Source organism: Ambystoma mexicanum, chromosome 1p, assembly GCF_040938575.1.
Source record: "Ambystoma mexicanum isolate Mex_15411 chromosome 1p, UKY_AmexF1_1, whole genome shotgun sequence".
In the NCBI taxonomy this organism is placed as follows: Eukaryota; Metazoa; Chordata; class Amphibia; order Caudata; family Ambystomatidae; genus Ambystoma; species Ambystoma mexicanum.
The window spans coordinates 1,275,249,410-1,275,273,367 of NC_090921.1; the positions used below are offsets into that span (position 1 = coordinate 1,275,249,410).

Consider the following 23,958-nt stretch of genomic DNA (forward strand, 5'->3'; position numbering starts at 1 on the left):
CCAGGTGTCATTCAGATCGCGCAAGTGCAGGGGTAGGGGAGGGGAAAAGTGCAAGGGGAAGGGGAGGGGGGGAAGTGCAGTACAAGGTAAGAGGCGTACGTAATAAATAAAATAAATAGGGCCAGCTGGTGGCAAGTGTGAGGTAAGTGCAGAACAAGTGCTGGGGGAGGGGGGGCTGTAGGGATACAGAGACAGACCCGCAGTGCAAAGGGGTTCCAGGGCATCAGTGCAAGTGGAGAGTGGCAGGGCCCAGGACCGAGGCCGTTTAGAGTGGTCCAATTGCAGGATCAGTGCAGCTTCAGTGAAACTTAATTAGCCGCTCAGCAGGGGAGAGGGAGAGGGAAAGCAGAAGCAAAGAGGAAGGTTTTGAGGTGCTTCCGGAACCGGAGATGGTTCTCCTCAAGTTTCAGGGAGGCAGGAAGGCTGTTCCAGAGGGAGGCCCCTGCCGCGGAGAGAGATCTACCCCCAGCTCGTTGCTTTGAGAAGCGGCTAACCCTGAGGGAGTTGGAGGCGGATGAGCGAAGGGCTCGGGAAGGAAGATATTTGGGAAGAGAGAGTTGAAGGTATTTAGGACCCAGGCCCCAGAAGGCCTTGTGGACAATGCAGAGGGTTTTGAACTTTATCCTCGCAGCCACTGGGAGCCAGTGTAGAGATTTCAGTCCTGGAGAGATACGGTCCCTGGGCTTGAGGCCAAGGACAAGTCTTGCAGTTCTGTTCTGGATGAGTTGCAGAGGGCGGAGAGTGGAGGCAGGCAGATTAAGATAGAGGCTGTTACAGTAGTCCAGCTTCAAGAGAACCAGGGCTCGGGAGACAGTGAGCTTCTGGGGGAAGGAGAGGAAGGGAAGAATACCTCTGAGGAGGTGCAGCTGGTAGTGTGACCTCTTGGCGACGTCAGAAATATGAGGAGAGAAGGAGAGTGTGGAGTCGAATGGTGCCGGTGCATCCGTCCTCCCGATTCCCATTGAGTCCAATGAGACTCAAATGGAAATGGGGAGTAATTTATTATGCCACCCGGCAATGGGGTATTACTGGGTCCGCCGGGGCTGTAATTCCCTGGTAATTCCCCATAGCCGGGTGCCGAAAAAAAAACGACCCTGGCGGCAGCTGTGCCTTTTTTACCGGCATGGCTACCGCCAGGGTCGTAATTTGGCCCAGTGGCCTCATTACGACTGTGGCGGCCACGGAATGAACGGTGCCGGTAAGGAACCGGCACCGTACATTCCGGGCTGCCACATTACGAGTTCTGCAGCGGGTCCCGCTCTGTACGCCTGGCCAGACCAGACATGCAGAGCGGGACCCACTAGCAGTACTGGATGCTAACAACGGGCCCTTCATTAATGGGCCCATTGTTACCATCCTCCCTATTCCCATTGAGCCCTACGGGGGCTCAAATGGGAATGGGGACGTACCGGGTCCCGCGAAAGGGAATTACCGGGCCCTCCAAGGTCAGAATGGCCCGGTAAATCCCCTTTTGCGGCCCGGACCCTAGTTTGGGGTAGCCATGCTGCTAAAAATGGCATGGCTACCTGCAAACTCGTAATGAGACCCACTGTATCATTTCAAAGTGCATAAAATGTCAAGTGTCCATTACCAGGAACATACAAAAAGTGCCCACAATCTGTGGGACACTTGCGTCCCCTGCACAGATGTGGACACTTTTTTTATGTTCTTTTGGTACTCAACCCAGTGCCAGGGTTGATATTCTCCCTCGTACCCTTTATAAATATTCTGTTTCCACAAATATACTCAATTTAGGTGTGCTCCTCCCCATGTTGGTGTTTTACAGTAAGGTGTCCATTACCAGCCTATGACAACAGGCAACATCTGCACAAATTTCCCATGAATGTCCGAAACCAGGAGTGAACTTAACTGGTGCTGTGTGCGTGCTGGATATCGAGTTTTGGAGATAGACTAATTTATACTTTCTATATCGATATAGGATGACACAATATCATTAACTTCAAGATATATATATATATACAACAGAATTGCTTGCTGTATAAATGCACAATTTGTACCTCCCTTGAGCCACTTTGGACTACTTTGCCCACGTCAATTTGGGAAAAGCATATAAATTGTCCTTTTATAGGGGCTCCCCTACTTTTGCCCCCCCCAAATTTGCTTCCTGGAGATGCCTCTGCCGAAGGAGAGGCTCACGAGGAAAGCAAAGGGGTCGAGCGAGAGAAGATGGCTAGCCGCTCTGGCTCAAATGTCAACATGCCTGTCAGGGGGCAGTTATAGTTTCGATATTGCTGTTATTTGTTACCCTTCTGTTGTAACTACACCCGGACACCATGGGTGCCCGGGTGGTCATGTTCAAGTGCTCATGCTCACAGCATGTCACCCAGGGGTGCGTTCTGTGTTACGTGCAAATCCCCAATAAAAAACTGCCTGGCAGTTAATCACGCAATAACGGTCATGGCCTGCAATTGTTGTACTGTGGGCCTCATTAGGCGTGTTGCAGTAAGGCAACAACGACGCCGGTAGTGCTACCGGCGCCGTTGTTACCTCGCCGCAACATTCCGAGTTTGCTTGCTGGTGCAGAGCGGCACCCCCGTGCAGACTAGGATGGTAGCAGCGGTACCGTTATTAACGGTACCGCTGCTACCATCCTCCCCATTCCCATTGAGCCCTATGGGGGCTCAAATGGGAATGGGGATGTACCCCTCCAAGTTCGGAATGGCCCAGTAAGTCCCCTTTTGCGGGACCCGGACCCGAGTTTGAGTCATGGCTAACTCAAAACTCGTAATGAGGCTGTGGGCCTCATTACGAGTCCGGCGGTAGCCATGCCAAAAAAACTGGCAGGCTGCCGCCGGACCCGTATTACCATTCCTCCTCCGTGATTGCCAGAATCACTGGGGCATTACAACCCCGGTGATCCGGTAATTCCAGAGGCGGAATTCTGTAAATCCCCATTCCCATGGAGTCCCATAGGACTCCATGGGGATGGGGACCATGGAAACACCGGTTCCGTCTATGACAGAGCCGGTGTTTCCATGTCCGCCTGCAGGCGGGTGGTGTAAAACCCGCCAGGTCAGACCTGGCAGGAGTGACACCTCCTGCCTGCAGGACTCTGAATCAGCTGGTCCGGAAACAATGGTGGGAGCAGTTTTAATGCAGGGTCGTAATGAGGTAATTCCCACATTTTGTAGGCCTCTGGCTAAATGCAGAGGGGCTTCGGATGGTACAGTAGCTTCCCTACATTCTCTGCAGCAATGACCTAGGCAGGCCACCCTGGCGGGGTCCTAGGCTAGTCCTAGCACGCCATCACAGATGATAACAGACTGGAGTGTGCCTCGGGAAAAGCCCGGTATGGGCCCTAATTTCAGAACTCCTTCCGGCTAGATGAGTCACGCAGAGCAATTTGCTCTACATAGCAGGGGCGCGGCAGCTGGCGGAGGTATGCATCGACGGCGTGGGACAGGGCAGGCGGGGGGAGGAACCAGGAAGCTTAGGGCGACAACATAGAGCGCACACGTCACTACAGTACCTGTTGCTCCCCGTGAAAGCCTGGAAAGGGTCCTGCGCGTGGGACAGGAAACCCCGCAGTATACTAGACGCCTTTGCCGGTGTGTGTTTGATCACGGTATGGCTTTTGCAGTTTTCCATTACCCTTTTTATGTGTGATGTATTAGGCGCCATCTGTGAAACCTGTCGCATCAATGTTTCTCTTCATTATAATTCATTCATTTGATTGCGCATCTTGTTGATGTTGTGCCACCAGGGACTCAGGCGGGCACCGTACTGCACTCAGCAGATTCTTCGCACTTCCAACCCATAGTAGCAAAGGACGCGGAAACGCAGCCGATTGGTGATTGCGCTGTGTTTGCACACCCATTATTGTCTTGTCTTTGTCAACACAGCGGGTCCTATATGCAGGGATGGACAGGTATATAGGGAACTATTATGTCCAGGGCCTCTTTTGGTTCCCAGTCCACCCCAGCCTGGTACATAGCTTCTCATCTCCCCGATTCCTGCCACGCTTGATTTATTTGAAGGGTCCTGTTTACCTGGGGCGCCGCGTCCTGTGCTGTGTTGTAAGTGGGTCCCGTGTGCGTTGTTTAAACACCTGTGCGTTTTGTGTGTTTCTGGGTGTGTGTTGTATGTATGCTGTGGACGCTGTATTTGTGGTTTGCGTGTATGCTGTGTGTGTGTGTGTGTGTGTGTGTGTTTTGTATGTGCTCTACCATCCTCGGCCTGTGAGGTGGCAGTTCTTTGTATTGGCCAAAGTCTCATCTATAAACACTAACTTTAGTAGTTCTACCGCGTTGGACAGGACTAGTATCCAATCTTTGGCCCCACAGGTGTTTTGGACTAGAACTTCTATCAGCTCTAGCCAGCATAGTGAATGGTGAGGGATCATGGGAGTCGACCCCTGACCTCGATGACTGAATATTTCTGCTATGCCGTCTCACTTTGTGGAAACCAATGCATCACATCTAGTTTTCCAGGTTGTTTTGTTGGAGTTGTCACACGGAGCAGCTCTGGGGCTCGCAGTTTCTTCCGTGGACACAGTGCTGCCCTCACAATTGAAAGTGCGTCAGTTTGGTTTTCGGCCAGTTTCAGAGATTGGAAATACCCAGGCTCTTGGTTTTTGCTCGAGGTTGAACTTGACATACTTCTCCACTCAGAAACTTTTGGTGGGTATGATCCAGAAACGAATCCTTTCACTCGCCCGTAATGCCCTCAACCTGCCCGTACAATTCGATGGGCTCTCACCTGCCAAAAAGGAAATATTCTGTTTTCACCCGCCATGGAGATGAAAAGGTTGAGAGGCATGACTTTAGCACCGCCTAGTGAGGAACAGATTGGTAAAGAGAGAGAGAGAGAGAGAGAGAGAGAGAGAGCGAGCGTGCGTGCGTGCATGCGCGCGCGCAAAGTGATGGTATTTTGGAAGCAGAAGACGCCTGCTCTTCTTTCAGCATCCTTGGGCTGCGTAGTTGTGGCTCAGATGTGACTATTTCCCTTGGTTTTGTTGTATAGCCAGTGGTGTAGCGCCACCTAGTGAGGCTACATACTTTTGGCGCATACATAGAACTTTAGGGCCACCACTAGCTCAGGCTATCGTTTTGGGTTAGATAACTTTAGGAAAATATTTATTCCACAGCCCCAGGCTCGTACTGGCCTATAGGGCAATAGGTCAATGCCCGAAGCAAAAACGTGAAATGCTAGTGCGGGCCACTTTTTTTTTAGTCTAAGTGGGTCACTTTTTTGGCCAACGTGGGCCAGTTTGTTTGTTTGTTTGTTTGTTTGTTTATTTATTTATATTGCGCACCAGACCCTTAGGTTACCGGGCGCAGCAACAAGTATATGCGAAGCTTACAATGTTACAATGTTATATAAATGAATTTACAATATTACGCCATATTACACAAATTACTAGAATGTACAGATAAAGAGTTGCCGTATTTACATGAATGTACAGTTAACAATATACATGATTAGCAGTAATAAACATAAAGGTTGATGTCGCGTCGGGGTGCATTAGGTAGGACTACGCTTGTGAGTGTTCGGGTGTTAAGTCATTGTTGGCGATAATGTGTTTGATAAGGTTCCTTCTGAAATGGAGGAAGGGTTGGTCAGCTCTAAGGTTAGGTGGCAGGGCGTTCCACAGGTTAGCAGCTTTCACAGGGAAGCAAACGCCACCAATTTTGGCAAGTCTGAATCTAGGTACTGCCAAACAATTGGAGTTGGCGAGTCTCATGGGTCTATTGGAAGTTTTTCTTTTTATTTTGTCCATCAAGTAGCTAGGAGCAGCATTATTTAAGGCCTTATGGGTTAATGAGATCATTTTTAGCTGGATTTTATTCTCAGTAGAAAGCCATTTATGTTGCCGCCTAGTCGAGGAGATATGCTCCCTCTTTCTTATTCCTAATGCAGCTCTGAGAGCATTATTTTGTAGAGTTTGAAGTCTTAGGGTAGTGGCTTTATTGGCGCTACTGTATAGGGCATTACAGTAATCAAGTCGGGAAAGAATTAAGGCTCTAGCCAGGATTAGGCAGCTGGTATTGGACAGGAAGGGCTTGCCTGCTCTGATCAATTTACAGGTGTAAGCAGTGGTGGAGGCTAAGGAGTTTACCTGTTTAGTGAAGGACAGGGTAGAGTCGAGATAAAAACCAAGTGTTTTTACTTCCCTCGAGACTTTAATGACATTTCCGTCTATGCTGAAGGCTGAGTAATCTGGGCCCAATTTGTTAATATTGGCTTGTGTGCCCAGAATGATCAACTCTGTCTTATCATCATTCAGGCAAAGACCGTGAGTGGCCATCCATGCCTGAATGATGAGATACACTCTATTCACCAACTCCCCATCCTCACTGTGATCCCCAGAAAGTGGGAAGAGAATCTGTGTATCATCTGCATAGTTAGTGTAGGTGATACCGAGATTGTCCAAATCATCGAACAGAGGTTTGGTGAATATATTGTAAAGGGTCGGAGAGACGCAGGATCCCTGAGGGACACCACAAGTAATGGGTATAGGGTCAGCTGCTGCCGAAGGGGAAAAGACTCTCATAGTTCTCTCACTCAGAAAGGATTCTATCCAACTGATAGCTTGGGTGGAGAAGTGAGCGGCAACGTCCAGGTGTTTGCAGAGGACTTTGTGGTCCACAAGATCAAACGCAGCTGAGAGATCTAGTAGGAGGAGGAGGGCTGTCTTACCCTGATCTCTCAGTTCGTCTATTTGGGCCTTTAAGTCAATCAGGGCTGTTTCCGTTCCGTGTAGTGGGCGGAAGCCAGATTGTCTAGATCCTAGTAGTTTGTGCAGTTCAAGGTAGTTTTGAATCTGTATATAGGCCACTTTGTCCAGGATCTTTAGCAGAAACGGAACTGTGGTGATTGGACGGTAATTGGTGGGGATGAGAGGATCTAAAGTTTGCTTTTTAAGCAACGGGAGCACCCAGGATTGTTTTAGGTTAGCTGGGATGATACCTGTGGAGAAGGATGCATTGACAAGTTTGGAGATAAATGGTGATAGGTCTCTGGCAGCGTCTTTTATTAGCTGTGCTGGGCAGATGTCACCTTTGCAGTTGGATGGTTTGAGGGTGAGGATGATTTTTTCAATCTCGAGTGTGGAAGTTTTGGTGAAGGAGAATTTGGTATGTTGAGGCATGTGGATCGCCTTAGGTGGTGACAGTGTAGGGAGTTTAAGCGAGTCTTTTTTAAGTTGAATTTTGTTTTGGAGGGTAGTAATTTTATTAGTTAGAGCATATTGGATGTCAGAACACCAGGTCTGATCTTTAGTGCAGGTGTCTGGTATGGCAATAGGTGACTCAAGTTCCTTTAGGATGGAGAAGAGTTCCTTCATGCTTGATTTGGAGTTGGCGATGCGATCGTTGTATGAGTTTTTCTTAGCCAGACAGACTGCGTTTTTGTATTGACGGGAGATAGATATTAGGTTAGCCTTGTTCTCAGCAGTTGCACATATTTTCCAGTTGGATTCATATTTTCTCTTGGTGAGACGTAAAGCCTTGAGTTCGGGCGTGAACCATTTATTTAGATGGGCTTTGGGTTTACTTGTACGCATTTTAAGTGGGGCAATTTTGTCCAGAGTATCAGTCATAATTTTGTTATACTCGTGAACTAAAGTGCCGGGGTCTAAATTGTCAGGCAAGGCGTTTAAGGTTGGAAGAATAGCGGGTATGACATTATCTATTGTCATATTCTTTTTGTTTCTTGTGGGGCATGAGGGTGCCATGGGGACGACTGTAGAGGATGGTTGGGAGGTTAGGAGGTCAAAGGACACTAATGAGTGGTCAGACCATGATAAAGCTGAGATAGAGGAGATGACTGTAGTACAGTTAGAGTCAGCGACCCAGTCTAATATTCTACCTTTCGTATGGGTAGGGTTGTTGACTTTTTGGGAGAACCCTAGAGAGTTAATAGCTTGGGAAATAGTCGCGGCATGCACATCTGTTTTGTCATTGAATCCTAAGTTAAAATCCCCTAATAACAACAATTGAGAGGTGGTTTTAGCATTGAGGGTTAGTAACTTGTGTAGATCCTCTTCGAAGGTCCCAAGTGGGCCTGGAGGTCTATAGATTAGGTGAATAGTTAGGGATTGATTATTATTTATAAGGAGTTTAGCAGTGAGGGCTTCACAGGATTGTAGCGTTAGTGCAGGGGCTAGTCTTAGTGAGAGGCTTGATTTAGAGATAATGGCAATTCCGCCTCCGCGGGTGCCCTCTCGGTCTTGTCTACATATAGTGTAGCCGTCAGGTATGGCTAGCATGAGTGAAGGGCCTGCTGCCTGGTGTAGCCAAGTTTCAGTTATAGCAATGAAGTCCAGGTTATTCTCAGTGATTAGATCAGCTATCTCAAGGGCATGTGCAACTAGTGACCTGGCATTGAGAAGTGCTCCTTTATAGGAATGTTCCTTAGTTTCCTCTTTGGTATGTGTAGGATTAGGAGTGTTTTTCGCGCTGGATTTTGTCTTGGGCACAGATATTTGGGTAAGCGTTGAAGCTCGGGTGTGGTTAGAAGCGTAGCCTGTATTGCCAATTTGATGTTTCATTTCAGATTTTGTAGGAAGGAGGAGTCGTCTAGGTGTCTCATGGAGTTTGTTAAGTCTAGCGCGTAGTTTGCTATTTCTATCGTGGGTGGAGCTAGGCTTGGAAGTGTAAACTAGTGGTTCTAACAGAGTTTGGTGTTTAGAGTCAGTGTAGGCATGAGTGTTAGTAATAATATCTGGTGATATATGTGATAGAGGTGCATGTGAGTATAGTGGGGTTTCTGTGTAGCTGCTTAGCTTGCTAGTAGCAGGAAGTGTAGCAATAGCCATGATGCAGTAGAAGCTAAGTAGGCTGGACATTGTGCGTGACTGGTACTTAGTTTGGTGGGTAAGTGGTTTACAATACAATGGTCTCTGGGCGACCATAAGGCACTACACAATATCACAGTGGTCTCTGGGTGACCATAAGGCACTACACAATATCACAGTGGTCTCTGGGTGACCATAAGGCACTACACAATATCACAGTGGTCACTGGGCGACCATAAGGCACTACACAATATCACAGTGGTCACTGGGCGACCATAAGGCACTACATAATATCACAGTGGTCTCTGGGTGACCATAAGGCACTACACAGTATCACAGTGGTCTCTGGGTGACCATAAGGCACTACACAGTATCACAGTGGTCTCTGGGTGACCATAAGGCACTACACAGTATCACAGTGGTCTCAAGGTGACCATAAGGCACTTCACAGTATCACAATGGTCTCTAGGTGACCGTGGTGCCGGTGCTATTATCAAGTGACTGCATATTGCAAAGCAGGGCAAGAGTATGGTTGGTTGGCTATAGATTGTGCATTGAAATATTTTTGTTGCGGTTCAAGAGCACAACGGTGCATGTGGGACCTTGGACGTAGCAATGTTGGGAGGTGCTAGATCAGGGCTCTAGCTCGAAGGTCGGGAATGGAATGTGGAGGAGGGGGCAGTATGCTTACCCTGTAGGTGGACGGCAAGGGGTCCTGGCTCTAGGCTCGACGGTGTAGACAGGTTGAGGACAGGCACAGTGCCTTTGTGGGTGCCCTCGTTGATTGAAAAAAGAGTACGTTTTTCATTGTCCAGGTGGTAGTCTATCGGTTAGAGAATAGTAAAATTGTGCAGGGGGGGTGGCCACGCCGCGCTCCCATGCGCGTAACAGGCGCAGGAACAGGCCTTTGTATGGCCTTAGTGCTGGCCGCCGGCGAATCCGCCTGCCGGCGGAACCAGCTGGAGTAATCGAGGCTCAGCCTCGGTTTCGCGCCGCGCCGCGCCCGGCATGGGCAGGTCAGGCGCTGTATGGGACAGGGTCAGGCAGGCTCTGTCCGTGTGCCCGCTGGAGCCTGGATCCTCTGCTGGGCTGGGGGGGCTCCTGCCCTCACCCCTCGGCGAAGGGAGATGGATGAGTTACTTCACTATGTGGCTAGTAGTTTTGACCATCGTTTCTGAATAAATATTCTTTAAATTGCACAATTTGCATCACATTTTATTTAAAATCTCCCCCTTGGGTACTATTGAAACAGTGTCACTAAAGAAATGCATTGCCATTTGCAACTGTGGGCCCCTTTTTCATTGGTGTCCGAGACAATTGTATGCCTCAGTCCGACCCTGCACAGCTCTGCAGGAGAAAAACATAAAACTAAGAGAGAGACAGAAAAGAGCAACCCCACCTCCCTCAAAATTCAACCTTCTCATGTCCTATCTGTAACAGTAACTAAGGAACTGGTAATAAACCTACATGAAGCAAGCTTAATCAGCCTGGAACCTGCTTCTTTTCACTTTTTATATCCTTGTGATCACATAGGAGTCAATACAGTGAGTGGAAGTTTCTATGATCTCATCAAAGTGAAACTAACTTATCAATTAGTGCGTTGAGCGTTCAATTAAAACTCAGGTAACCAACGTTCTGTACATAGTGGGTAGCGGGACAAGAGAAGTAACACAATTTGGCTGTGAAATTTGTAATTGCGGACTAGCGGAACCTGGTGGCATTGGTACATATATCATCTTATGGTTGTAAGGGCCTGTAAGCAGTTTGCAATTCTATGTGTGCCAACATGGCAGAATATAAAGTCTCCAGTGAATACATTATGTCTTTTCTTCTCTTACCTTAATGTGCATCAATTCAAGATGTTTTCCAACTCAGTTGGGCATGGATCTTTTACAATAAGTCCCTAGGAATTCACATGAATTTATACTTCAAATTCTGTTTTGACCCCACATGCTTTAGGTCCAAGCCGAGGGAGCCACGCTACTGTTATAGACATACGAGAGGGTGCGCGCAGTCATGCACACCGCAAGGCGCCAGGCCCAGGAGGCAGGCTGGGCTTGTGCATTGTAGGGTGTTGAACTGCTCTGCCTTGGCCACAGAGGCTCCCTCCCAGGCCCAGGTTTTGCTGGGACCTGGGAGACCTGCACACATTGAAGATGTTTGCTTAGGCACAGCCAACCCTGTTGGCATTGCCAAATCTCGTTTTTATCTAATCTCGCTGGGTGTATAGTGTGCTCTCCAGGCACAGATTGGCTTACATCGAGATGTGGAGATTTGGCAACAGACTGCACCCTCTGAAAGGACGTGATTGCAGATGCCTGCTAGTTGGCATACTCTTCACCAGCCCTCTGCCCTTTCAATACATCTCCCTGTAGGTCCGTATAGGCCGGTGCACCTGGGACAGAATCTCCAATATAATTCTGCCCCCTTTTGTGTCATTTCCCGTACCTGCCCCCCAGCTCACACATGTGACACAGGAAAACACAGTAACACAGTAACACAGTACTCATAACCCCTCTATTTGCTGTGGCTCACGCCTTTGTTTTCACACCCACCAGCCCCAATAACGCCCCACTGTGCCTTTTTGCACTGTTCTGATAAATTTGGGTCATGGTCCTATCCTGGTGAGAATACACTTCTCTAGCTCCAGCGATGTCTCTAGGGGGGACTGGGAGAGTGCACAGGGCACCCTTTCAAAATGCCTGGCCCCCACTCACGCCCCCTGCAGCAAGCAGCAGGAGGACTGGACTGGCGTAGGCCCATGCAGCACACAGAAACCGTGAAAAGCATCACATTGTGATGAGTTGCTTTCTTGTACCCACCCTAGTACGCTGAAATGTGTGCAAATTGCAATGAATGAGGACTGCAATATATTTCGGTACCCAGTCAATTTACCGAAAATAATTCAGAGTGGTACATTTCACTGAAAACTATAATACCGAGAAATACTGAAAATATTAAATAAATATATATAGGGTAGCAGGATAATGGGTTGAAATGGGTCAGGATGGGGTTAGGGTGGCTTTATAAGGATAGAAAATCAGGGGGCTTGGAGGACCCCCCCAAATGAAAAAAACAGTCTTTTTCAGTATTTTGGTGACTATGAAATGGACCACTCTGAATTTTCCCTCGGTAAAATCACATATAACTGATATTTCGACCCAATACCCCTTGCCAGAAAGATTTCTCATTTAACATGTGTTTTGAATTTCTTCCGGTGGCTAATGTGCTGTCATGCAAGGGTACAACTAGAGAGTAGGGTTTGTTTATATATCTGTATGTATTTGACGAACAGGGAATGTATTTGACGAACAGGGATATCAATTTCGATGAGAAATTACATACTATAATACTTACAGATGGCAGAGGCATTCCCACGAAGTGTTCCTCTACAATAGCACTAAGATGAGAACAAGTGGTGATAGTTAACTTACAAGAGAAAGATCCACATATAAACCAATCTTAGTTTGATTGTTGTTTTTCAATATAGTTAAAGAAGGAACTTGTCTTGTGCTCAAAGAGTCACTATAGGAACAACAAAGCGAGGGTTAACTACAATTAAATCAACATTTATTATTAAGGTAATCAATGAAAAAAGACAGGAAACCAAATTCATACATCAGAATCGATCTGGTTTGATATACAAAAGATTTAAAAAAAAAACATATATTAAAACATACATATATATTAGACCTATTCAAAATAGGGAAATAGAAATGAATTGAACCAAAGGAAAACATTAAAAAATAAGGTTTTAGAACAGTTAATTCACAAAAAATGAAGAGTAAAATCATATTAACAATCATCAGACAAAGTTGTATGATTTGAATAGTGGGGATATTCCTACTATTGAAAAGACATCAGGGTATTATTTTGTATTAACCTGGTGGCTTTTTTTGAATTATGGAATGTAGACCCTTATTCTAAACTAGCTGCATGTTCAATGTATAATCATGCCTATTGATCTGTAAAGAGAACAAGTGGTGAGCCAGTGTATAAGGGCGTAATAATGTGGGAGATGTGCCAGGGACAAAACAAACAGAACAAATCTATATAAGAAACTGATGACTTTACAAAGGAAACATTAACCTACGGGGAGGAACTGCATCACGTTAATGAGGAGTACAATATAAATATGCAACATTACATTATTAAGTGTCACTGTAGGGAGTGGTGGGGTCAAGTAGAGAGGATGGGGAGAGCGCAAAGGGAGCTCCCCCTCTTGCAAATAAGTGAAGTGTAAGCCTAGTTTTGCAGAGATGCACAGTTGGGCTGACTTTGATTGTGATAGGCAGCAGTTTCCAGTGGAGCGGGGTGATGAAGGAGAAAGATCATAGGTTGAGGACTTTATCTGGAGCGACGAAAGAGTAGAGAGGAAGGCCAAGGAGCAGCAGTCAAGTTTGCTATATATGAGAGGGGGTAGAGTTTTTGTTGAGTGGTTAGCAAGAAATTGACACATTTTCCAAATGTTGAGGAGGTTAAAACGTGCAGCAGAGGCTGTGGTGGTAATGAATTGTTGCAATCTGAGGTTCTTATCAAAGTGGACCCAAGGTTGTAAGTATTGGAGAAGGTAGCAAGCAGAGGCATTAGCTGTGGTGGGGGGTGGGGGGGTTGGCTCAGCACGCTATAGCACTGGATCTTTTGTTTGTAGCCCCTGATAGAAACTCAGGGACTACAACCAAAAGGCTAGCTAGCTCTGAGTCACAACATTAGGGTAGCCTCAGATCTTTTCCAGATCTAGCAACACCCCTAGTAGGAAGAATGTCAGACAAGAAGGAGATAAGGGAGGGGAGAGGATAGATAGCATTGGAAGCCAGGAGAAAGATGACTTCCATTTTTTGAAGAGTTCAGCATGGGGCAGCGGAGAGCGACCTTGTGACTAATTACAGTGAGACAGTTTGTAATCCATTCCAAGATGGCTGGAGTGAAGGAGGGAAAGGAGAAAAAGATTTGAGTGTCATCAGCAAAGAGGTATTAGTGAAAGCCAAAGGACAAGATAAGTATTTGTAGGGAAGAGGTATAGAGGGTGAAGGGGAGAGGCCCAAGGACTGCTCCTTAGGGCACGCAGACAGGGAGAGGGATGGGACCAGAGGTTTGCGAGTTTCAGGAGATTTTAAAGCATCTGCCTTCCAGGTAGAAGGCGATCTAGGCAAGAGCGGATTTCCATAACCCAAAGTCCTGGCAAATGAAGAGGAGAGAGGAGTGGTTGACAGTGTTGAAAGTGGCACAGAGGTCCAAAAGGATGGGTATTGAAGTGAGCATCAGAGAGAATGAGATATGTATGGTTGCAGTCTCAGTGTAGTGTTTGCCACAGAAGCCAAATTGAAGTGGATCTTCAAGGCCATTACCATCAAAGTACTAAGTGATCCAGTTGAAGACCACTCACTCACGGACCTTTGATAGTGGGGGCGGAGAAACCGGTCAATAGTTTAATGAGATGTTTGGGTAATCAGAGGGTTTCTTAAATAGGGGTAAGACGGTTGCTGATTTGAAGGAGGCTGGAAAGAGTCTAGCTGACAAAGAGAGAGGTTGAAGAGCTGAGAGAGATGCGGGCAGGTGATTGAGGCAGTCTTTGAACATTTGGGGAGGAAATGGCTTGATAGGAGCGCAAGATGGGTTCGAGGGATGAAGCATAGTTGTTGATCCAGTAGGGGAGAAGTAGTCGAGAGTAGAAAAGGTAGGGCAGAGGGGGTTGACAGAAGGAGGTTGCCGGAGGGAGAGAGATAGAGGAGGGCTATGAGGGTGTTATGAATTGTAGAGGCAACATAGTAAGAAAAGTCATTGGCAGAAAGGAAGGCGGCAAGGGATATTGGCTTGGGAGGGGTGAGGAAAGCTGTAGGTTTGATGAAAGCTTTTGGGGTGATGACAAAGGGAGGAGATTTGGTTTGACAAGTTGGAGGATCTGGCAGAGTTTAGCGCAGTGGGCAGGGAAGCAAGGGAATCTTTGTAGGCTAGATACAGGGTAGTGATCAGAAATGTGCACCAGTGTTGTAGGTCAAGGCATATGTTTGTTTTGAGGGTCTAACTTTCAGAGAATATCCAGGGCTGAGGATGCAGACAGAAAGGTGTGGATGTGCAAACAGGATAGTGTTGGTCAAAGAGCGTCATAAGTGCATAGTGAAAGACAGAAAACCCATGGTCAATGGAAGAAGCATGAGTAGGGGAGAGAGACAGGAGAGAGGTCCTCAAATCATCAAGGAAAGGCCCATGAAAATCCTGCCTGACTTTCCTCTTAATCCTTAAAGAGGGGAGAGGAGGAGTAGATGGTGGGGGATCAAGATGTTAAAGTGAACATTGGAGTGATCAGGGGGGAGAGGACTCATTTATTTATTTTTTTAATATATTTTTATTGATTTTCTCAGATATTACAATCAACTAGAACATTTCAACCCGCTCCTGCCTATCCACCCTTTTCCCTCCCTCCCCCGGAAAGGTCTGTTAGTTCGACTTCCGTTGTATTTTTTTTCGCCTTAATTGAATGAGTCTAGTATCCGTATTTTATGTGGGCACCATTGCTGTATATATTCTCCTTGTAGAAATTCCAAAACTCTGCCTCAGTCTTCTCTGAATTTGTGGGCTTCCCCTTGGATAATATACGTCAAGCGCTCCATAGCTAAATGTGAACAGATTCTGCGTGTCCAGTCTATTGCATGGGGTGGATGTTTCTGCTTCCATTTTTGGGCTATTTCCAACCATGCTGCTATCAATAGTCCCATGAAGTTGTGTTTCTGTGTCATGTTAAAGATTTTTTCCCTTGGGTCCCACAGTCCGCATAGCCACACTTCTTCTCCCAGGTCCCCCATGTCTGGAAACATTGACTTCATCTGTATCTTTATTTCTGACCAGTAGGGTTGTAGGGCCGGGCAGTCGCACCATATGTGCCTCCAGTCCCCCGTCCCTCCACATTCTCTCCAGCATCAATTTGGTGAGTTTCAGAACATCGTGAGGAGTCTTTCTGGTGTGTAATGCCACTGTATTAGTATTTTCATCCACATTTCTCTGGTCTGGATTGCTCTCGTGTGTTTATGTACTGCTCCCCATACGTAGTCCCATCATTCCTTTGCTGGGGTGGTTTTTAATGTCCTTTGCCATCTTTTTATATATTGCCATTTTACCTCCTCTGTCGAGGTATTTATGAATTTGTATGTTTTTGAGATAAACCTTTTCGTCCCCGTGTGCGTCATGATATATGCCTCGAATGGTGTCAGCTCCCTTGCCACTGCATTCTTAATTCTGGGGGTGTTCAGCCAGTGGTGGAGCTGATCATGTCTGTATTTGTCTGATGCAGTTAAGTTCAGTAAATCCATACATTCCGCGAAGGGCCGTATCTGTTGCGCCTGGTACATGTCTCCCACCATTTTGCATCCCGCCTGCTCCCTTTTCTTGAATGCCCCTTTTTATAATCCTGGTGGAAATTCAGGGTTTTTAAATAGTGGCATAAATGGGGCTGGATCTTTTGTTAGAGAGCCTTTATGAGTTGCCTTATCCCAGACCCCTAAGGTCGCCTTCATGATTTCGCTAATTTGGACATTGGGGTGTCTATACTGTTTCCCTAGCCACAGAAGATATCCATACCGCCCTGTCCTGTGCCGCCCAAATCTTCTGTGAGTTATCCGGTATACATTCTTTTAACACCCATAATTGGGCTGCTTCATAGTATTTTTGGAAGGGCGGGAGTGCACAGCCTCCTTCTCTTCTCGGAGCCGTTAGAACCGCTCTTGATACTCTGGGGGTCTTATTCTGCCATATCTATGTTAGTATCAATTTTATCAGGGATTTAAAGAAGGATGGAGGGACTCTAATGGGTAGAGCCTGGAAGAGATACATGAGTCTATGTAATATGGTAATCTTGACCGCAGTAATTCTACCCCACCATGATGTCGAAAGTGGGTTCCATTTCAGTAGGTCCCGTTTGATTGTTTCTAGGAGTTGGGGATAGTTTTGAGCGTACACTGTATCCAAGCTTCCTGTCAGAGTGATCCCCACATACCTATCCCCTCCCTTTGCCACTTTCAACTGTAGCAGTGATGCGAGTGCTTGGATATGCGCATCGTCTCCCGCCAGTATCAGGACTTTGGATTTTTGCCTATTAATTTTCAGTCCCGACAGAGTGCCAAATGTCTCTATCTCCTGCAGAAGGTTTGGGAGGGATTTCGCTGGGTCCCCCAAAATCGCCAGCATGTCGCCCACGTACGCGGCGACCTTATGCGAATGACCTGCCATATCTATACCTTTTGATGGTCGGATTGTTTCTAATTCGGGATAGCAGGGGTTCTAAGAATATCGCGTATAAAAGTGGGGACAGTGGGCACCCCTGTTTCGTCCCCCTTTCTATGTGGATTTTCTTTGACAGTTCCCTGTTCACCGCTATCCGTATTGTTGGGGAGCTATAATTTGCCTGTATCATTTTTATGAAGGGATCTCCCATACCCATCTGCCTTAATATTAGGAACAGAAGTGACCACTCAACACGGTCAAACTCTTTTTCTGCGTTGAGTGCCAATGCTATGGCCGGGGTTTGTGTTATTCCTATTTTTTCCACCAAGTGAAACACTCTTCTGATGTTGTCATGTCTCTGCCTGTTCGGGACGAATCCTGACTGGTCTTGGTGGATTAGTTTCAGGAGAAGTGGCGCCAGTCTTTTTGCTAGAATCTTGGTGTATAATTTTGCATCTAAGTTCATTAACGCAATCGGGCAGTATGAGCTTGTTTGTGGAAGACCAACACTTTGGCCTCATTCATCGATTGGGTAATGTTACCTCTCTCTTTGAATGAGTTGAATAGGTTAGTTAGGAGTGGGGCTATTATATCTTTGTATCTCTTGTAAAAGTGTGCTGCGTAGCCGTCCGGTCCCGGGCCTTATTCTTCGGGAGATTTCTAATTGCTAGATTCACCTCTTCTTCCGTGATTTCTTTATCTAATTGCTGCTTCTCCTCCCCCGATATATTCGGAAGGGAGGCCCCTTCCATGAAGGATCTCTGTTGTCCCTCATCTGGATGTTCTGAGGACTAAAGATTCTGATAGAATTGCTGAAAGGTGTCCCCTATTTTCGATGTTAGTGTCTCCACTTGCCCTTTTTCATCTATTAGTGACTTTACTGTCTGATTTTGCTTCTTCCCTCTAAGCTGTCTTGCTAAGAGTTTGTCTGCTTTATTTGCCTCAATGTAATATTGTGTGTTACACTTGTTGTGGTTTTATATTGCCTGCATGAAAGAAGGATCATTACGATCAGAATGATTGTCACGGGTCGCTTGCGTTAGGCAGCGCCGTGTTCTTTTATCCCTCCTGTTACTCAGACGACTCCTAGAGTCCTCTTTCTTTGTGCATTGCCTATTGGCCCTGCCCTCTGCCTCGCTCTCATCCCGATCCCCGCACTTATGTGCTGGATCGGTCGCCCGCGCAGCGGGCAGGCTCAGCGGGCACGCCGAAGGCGCGCTTAAGGCAAGCCCGTCTGTGCCCGTCCGTGCCAGGAAGGGCCGCAAGTAGACGCTAGATAAAGACCTTCTGATCTCTCCGGCTCCCCCTGATACTAAATGGCCTACTGGTTGGAGGACCCATATATCCGCCACTAGTCTGCCCCCCACTATCACGGAACCTTTGAGAGCCGCACATACTTTATGCCTCTTAAATACTAGATCCCTCCCAGCGCACGCTGGTGAGATCTGGGACCTGCTCTCATACAGGCAACCAGACATTTTATGCCTGACAGAAACCTGGCTCACTACGAGCTCGGCACCTGCCATAGTCCAAGCTCTCCCCCCAAATTACCGTATCCTACACCAGGAACGTCCTCCCTGCAAGTGTGGTGGAGGCACTGCTGTTATTTTTAAAGACACACACACGGTTACCCAGCTACCTTGTCCTTCCGCACCTAGTATGGAAGCTCTCCTGTGTCGATGCATACTTTCTCCTTCTAACAGTATTCACCTCCTGCTTATCTATCGCCCCCCTGGTCCCATTGGTCGCTTTGGGCTAGACTTTGCAGATCTCGCTGCCAACCTTAATCTGCAGTACTCCAATCTGGTGATACTAGGTGATTTTAACCTACATTTCAATCTACCCAGATCAGATGAACTCAACTCCTTCTTTGACAGCATTTCTGATCTTCACTTCTGCCAACTGATCCAAGCCCCCACCCACCTTCATGGCAACTTCCTTGACCTGATATTCGTAAAGGATACCCTGCTGGTCCCCGGTCCGATTGAGCCTGTGACCTGGTCTGACCATCACCTGGTCACATGCTCACTTCAGTTAGTCCCCCCTCCCTGCAAGATTCTTCCCTCCAAGAAGGCTCTCTGCTCCTGGCGCTCGGTCGATCCTAAAGCACTTAGTGCCCTGATAGCTTCCAATTGTATCTCCCTGGAACCCCTCTCACTGGCCGCACTTTCTCAGACACTGACGACTGCTGCCAATCTTCATGCTCCATTGAAACTTACTCAAGGCCGCAGACTACCGTCTCAACCCTGGTTTACTGATCTATTAAAAAATGCTCGCCTCCAACTCAGACAAGCCGAACGCAAATGGCGGAGTAACTACGATCCAGCGCTTAGAGACCTGTACAAGATCAACCTCTCCACCTACTTAGCCAGCGTTAAACTCGCCAAATCAACATTTTTTGCCCAGAAAATTGAAAATGCTTTACTTAAACCAAAAACCCTATTTTCTATTGTTCACTCCCTTGCTTCCTCAGAGTTGCTGACCTCTATGGTTAAGCCATCTCAAAAACTATGCAATGACCTTGCTTCCTTTTTCACCACCGAAATTGATGTGATTAGATCTAACATTGCTAAATCTCGGACGACACTGCCCCCTGACACCATTCACTTTGTGCCCCCCCCCTACCGATTTGTCTCCTAGCTGGTCGACCTTCCCTCTGTTTAGTGAGGAGAGATTAAATCCTCTTCTCCTGAGGACGCCATCCCTGCTATCATTATGAAAACGATTGCCCCAGACATTCTGGCTGAAATTACTGCGGCCATTAACAACTCCTGCCAAACGGGACTGGTCCCCCCTGAACTGAAATCTGCCAAGGTCATTCCCCTCCTCAAGAAGCCTTCTCTTGATCCCACCATCCCTGCCAACTTCCGCCCGATCTCTCTTCTCCCATTCTTGGCTAAACTTTTGGAATCCCTGGTTTCACCTCTTCTGTCTTCCTTCTTGGAATCTTCTAATATTTTTGACCATGCACAGGCTGGCTTCAGACCTGGTAGAGGGACGGAAAGTGTACTTGTCTCCGTACAAGATGATATGTCCAGACTGGTTGATGCGGGCGGAGTAGGGGCCCTAATCCTGCTGGATCTATCTGCCGCATTTGACATGGTGGACCATTCCATCCTTCTATCACGTCTCGCACAGATTGGGATCTCCGGTTCTGTTCTCGCCTGGTTCACTTCCTTTCTTTCTGACCGCACTCAGACCCTCGCCATGCCTCCCTTTCTTTCTGCCCCTTGTGCACTCACATGTGGTGTTCCCCAGGGATCTTCTCTCTCTCCGATCCTGTTCAACATTTATATCTGGGCACTGGTCTGCCTTATCCGCTCTTACGGACTTAATTGTTATTCCTATGCGGATGACACACAGATCCTGATCCGGCTTCATCAGGATCAATCTGTGGTCGCAGCTCGTCTTCATGATTGCCTCAAGTCAGTCGGTATTTGGATGGACCAAAATTGGCTCAAACTGAATGGTGATAAAACAGAAGTAATGCTTGTTGGCTCCCCTCCTAATCCGTCTTTATGGACCACCGATTTCTGGCCCACATCGTTGGGTCCTCTACCCTGTCCTGTAAACAAAGTAAAGAATGTGAGGGTTATCCACTCTGCATCCCTTTCTATGTCAAATCAGGTTTCGGCTGTCTGTCAGTCCGCACACCACCAGATCAGGGTTCTAAAGAGGGTGCTACCTATGATCCCAGAAACCATGCGTCCCCCAGTGGTGGCGGCACTGGTTCTCTCACGGCTGGATTATTGTAATTCCTTGTACTTATCTCAACCGACGGGTTTGCTACAACGCCTCCAAAGTATGCAAAATCTGGCAGCCAGACTGGCCACTGGGTCCCCCTATGGCGCCCACATCTCACTGGTACTTCGCCGTCTCCACTGCTCCCAGTGGCACAGCGTGTTATGTTTAAGTCATTATGCATTGTCCACCGGGCAGTTCATGGTTTAGGAGGGGAATTCCTTCAAGCTAAATTTTCCCGATATATCCCGGATTGTGACCTTCGATCCTCTACAACCAACCTTCTTAAGGTCTCCAGGTTCAATCGGGAAAGACATGGCGGCAGAGCCTTCTCTATTACCGCAGCCAAGCTCTGGAACACTCTGCCACTATCACTTAAATCCTCGGCTAATCATCTGGCTTTCCGGAAAGCTCTGAAGACCACCCTGTTCTAACAAGTCTGTCCTTGTTGAGCTCGCTGTTACTCCTCGGACGGGAAGTATACCAAATCGGTGGCCGGAAGACACAGGACTGAACTATTGATTGAAGAGCTAGGTCGGGGCCTCCAACCTAGCCTCCTCTCTGTGAGGGCACAAGACCTTTTTAACGATATGACTCTCTGCTGGGTAGGACCAGACAGAGGGACTGATCGCTCAAAAGGGCGGGGAGGACATGCCGCCAAGAACCCAGCTGTAAAGGAAAAACAAGAGGTGAGCAATTGGAAATTTAAGAAAGATCCCTTTCCCTCAATACTTCTTTCTAGTAGTACCTGAACTATGCCCTCCCCTTGTTTCAAGGCAACCGGAACCACCAACAAGTACGAGAGGAGAATGTAACCTATCCTTACTATAGTTGTCAATTAACTAAGGAGAATGGATAATCATACAAAAGAACCCTTACCACTGATGTGCTGTTGAGTCTGTAATGTCCAAAGAGTTCATGAAAACGGAAGTGCAAAATAACAAATGGGAAGGTTAGTTAGGGAAACTGAACCCGGGCGGAACGAGGGCCGCACTAGAATCGGGTAGGTGCACTATCTGCAAGGCGTCCCTGTGCACTACTGAAGAATGTCCAATGGAAGTCTGATGGTGGAAAGAGAATGGTAACAGCAACAATAAAGGACACAATTGAGTTGGAGTGTTGCAGGTGATATAGTTCAGCGGCAAGGTACAATGAGTACAGGAGATGGGCTTGTTAGCCAGTGGTGAAAAGAAGAGTCTTACCGATGCCGTGATCACAACGTCCCAAATTCGGCAGGCACAAGCAGTCCGTGAATGAGGAAACAGGTCTGGTACACGGGTAAGTAGTTTTCCAAAAGCGGCAGGCAAAAGCAGTCCGTGAAAGAGGAAACAGGTCTGGTACACGGGTAAGTAAAGTAGGAATGAAGACAGAACTTCTAAATACCGGGATGCAACTTTAATCAGAAGCAGCGTTTCGCCCGGTTCCGAGGTTTAAATCGGGAAGGAGAAGGCAGAACCGGACAAAACCGAGGCTCACGCATCATCGCCTCTGAGCTGACAGCAGGAGGCGTAAAGCTGGGAATTGTAGTCCAACTTGCCGCAGAGTGCTGCGGAGTGAGCCGAAGCCACTATTTTCCAGGGCAGTTGCCAGTGGCGTAGAATGGGTTTGCAATATGACGCATACCTTTACGGAGGGCAATAACCTTCCTGCGGGCCTGCCGAGGCGTAACACTCGCAGCTTCCCTACCAGCGCCATGATGCCTCTGGGCGACCGTGCGCTTTACAAATATATATAACATAACATAACATAATACCAGTGTTTCATATAGAATAGGTCTCTCTCCGCCCTTCTTGTGCGGAGGGATTCCAGCTGTCCTTGGAGGTGTCTCAGAGACCTCTGCAGTTTAATTGTTGGTTTCTGGGCCATTTCTGTGTGAATTTCATTTGATTCTAGCTCCTCTTCCCATTTGCGGTTCTGTTTATCCCTTTGTGCCTTGAATGCTATCAGGTGGCCCCTTGTTACTGCCTTAAATGTTTCCCATTGGGTTTCTTTAGATATTTCTGGGAGGTTATTATATGCAAGGTATTCTAACATGTGTTCCTTGAGCGTGTTCCCTAGTACTGGGTCTCTAATTATTTCCTCTGGGAGCCTCCACCTCCATAGTCCCGAGCGGGTTTGGGTTGGTGTTATGTCTGCCCACAGGGGGGTATCTCCACTTGTTTTGTCCTGCCCAGTAGACCGGTCGAGACCCACAGGTAATCTATCCTGGACATTGTGTTGTGGACGTTAAAGAAGTATGTGAAGCCTTTTTGAGTAGGATACAAATGTCTCCAGACGTCCTCCAGTGCTAAATTATTCATTTTCTGTCTCAGAGATTTGGAGGGAGTTTCCTGACCCTGTTGTCGTGGGGCTGATCTATCTAAGTTGGGATCCCAAGCTATATTCAAATCCCCTCCCAGTATTATCTCCCCTACTGCAAATTGCTCCAATTTGTCTAACGTATCCTTAAGAAACCCCCCCTGTCCTATATTCGGGGCATAGAGTGCCGCTATCGTGATGGGGTGGCCCTCTAATTTCGCATTCACTAGGACATATCTACCCTGTTTGTCTATTTTTGTTCGTATTATCTGTGCATTCACTGTGTTCCTGAAGGCAATCAGTACCCCCGCTCTCTTCTCTTGGGCGTTGGCTTGTATATTTTGATTATAACCTTTCAATCTAACCTTACCCCTATCTTGTGCTTTAATGTGGATTTCCTGTAGCATTATAATTTCGTATTTTCCCTGCCCCAGGAAATGTTCGAGCTTCTTCCTCTTGACCGGGGAATTCAGTCCCCTTACATTGTATGTCAGTATCTTTAGCCCCATCCCACCGTGAGTTGTTGGATTTTTAGTTGTGATACTCTGTTAGGCGATGGATATATGCTGTCCTTTCCATCTCCCTCCCCCCTTCCAACTCTGCCTCCCCCAAACTGTGAGGCATCCAACCCCCCTAGCCCCAATAACTGCCCTGAGGAGGGCTTTGGTTCCTATGATCACTTTGGCGTATAGCCTTCTGCGCCATTCCCTCGATCGCCTCAGGGATAACTCTTTGGGTGCCCTAAAACCCTTCTTGATTCCAATTTGCACGCCCCCTCCCCAGTGCCTGGTTTGTGTAGATTGCTCGCTCTTCTATTGGTCGTGCATGATCGGGATGAAGGATTTATTCTGGGCTGTGGTCCTCCTCTGTTGGGGGCCTTCCGCTCTCTGCCGTGCTCCTATTTCTTTGTCTGTGGTTGCTTCGTTCTTCTAGCATTCGTCATC

At 47.3% G+C, this 23,958-nt stretch overlaps 1 protein-coding gene across 3 annotated transcripts in view; it reads left to right on the forward strand.

Annotated features, from left to right (window-relative positions):
* Positions 1–3,444: 3,444 nt before the first annotated feature.
* Positions 3,445–23,958, forward strand: part of BCL2L12 (BCL2 like 12) — a 513,616-nt gene continuing 493,102 nt past the window's right edge. The window contains exon 1 of one of the 3 annotated variants that reach the window (XM_069605212.1): positions 3,445–3,586. The gene's annotated coding sequence lies outside the window, so the exon portion shown is untranslated. The remainder of the gene's footprint in view (positions 3,587–23,958) is intronic. The other 2 variants (XM_069605219.1, XM_069605217.1) reach the window with 2 other exon arrangements.